General features: G+C 40.4%; 1 non-coding gene across 1 annotated transcript; it reads right to left on the bottom strand.

Annotated features, from left to right (window-relative positions):
- Positions 1-926: 926 nt before the first annotated feature.
- Positions 927-1,032, bottom strand: LOC141634614 (small nucleolar RNA R71). Its single transcript, XR_012539341.1, has one exon. It is a non-coding gene; the product is annotated as a small nucleolar RNA R71 (small nucleolar RNA).
- Between the last annotated feature and the right edge of the window lie 217 nt (positions 1,033-1,249).

Below are 1,249 nucleotides of genomic sequence, written 5' to 3'. Positions count from 1 at the left end.
AGTTTAGTGATCTTCTACTTCAAACCCCAAATTGTGACACCCCTAGACATCACTAGTTGCAATTGAAAATCTCATCTCAATTCCCGTCCCTTGGGATCCGACCTTTACTTGCCTCTTTACTAATTTTAGAGTTGTTTGTGGAGTTATAAATTGTGTTTTGGTCTAGGTGCTCCTAACGACAACTACCGAAAACTAAACCCTCACAAGAGGTACCGACCAAAAATGGCGCCGTTTCCGGGGACGATGTTAACTTGATTTAGATTTTCTTAAATTGTTATTAGTTGTGTCTTTCTTTGCCTTGGGGAAGTAAAACTCCTCAAGGTTTGTTCTAATTATTTTCGAGTCGTTTGATATTTTGCATGTCTAGAAGATCAAAAGGTAACTTGTTACCCTTTGATCACGAAATTGAAAGGACTTTGACAAACAATAGAAGACTTGCTAGGAGAACTTTGAGAGGTATTGGTGAGGTTGTAGATATTCAACCAAACACTATTGAGTTCATCAACCCTTTTGCAAGAGAAGGTGAGGAGAACCCAACACAAAATCAACCCACAATGCCTAAATTTTCATCACATTCTGTACCAACCGAGGAGAACCTACCCAATGGTACTCCCACACCGCAACACTTAACCGGAAATTTTATTGCCAAATCCGCATTTATCCAATTAGTCGAAAGAAGTCAATTTGGGGGGATGCCTAGTGAAGACCCTCACTCTCACATGGAGACTTTTTGCGACTATTGTGATGCGATTTCTCAAACCGGTGTAACTCAAGACCAAATTCGATGGGTCATATTTCTTTTTTCTCTAATTGGCCCCGCAAAACGATGGTTGAAAGGCCTTGATAAGGCTACTCTCGGAATTGATTCTTGGAAGAAATTGGCTCTAGCTTTCTACAAAAAGTTCTATCCACCGGAAAAGACTAACATGCTAAGAGCTCAAATTACGGGCTATAAGCAAAGGGATGAAGAATCCTTGTATGAAGCTTGGGAGCGATTCAAGGAATTTGTCTCTCATGTCCTCATCATGGACTTAGCGAGTGGTTCTTGGTACAACAATTTTGGAACGGTCTTTATGAAGACTCAAGAAACATTCTCAACATGGATCAAATGGAATGTTCACCAAAGTTGACGACAATCAAACTTGGAACAAGATTGAGGAAATGGCGGTCCATAATTCACAATATAGTAGACCTCGCAAGGCTACTAGAGGAGGAAAGCATGAAGTGGACTCTATTACTCAATTGGGTG

The sequence above is a fragment of the Silene latifolia genome, chromosome Y (genome assembly GCF_048544455.1).
Source record: "Silene latifolia isolate original U9 population chromosome Y, ASM4854445v1, whole genome shotgun sequence".
Lineage (NCBI taxonomy): Eukaryota > Viridiplantae > Streptophyta > Magnoliopsida > Caryophyllales > Caryophyllaceae > Silene > Silene latifolia.
Note: the sequence above shows the minus strand (reverse complement) of the source record. Positions and strands in the feature narration are given on the sequence as shown.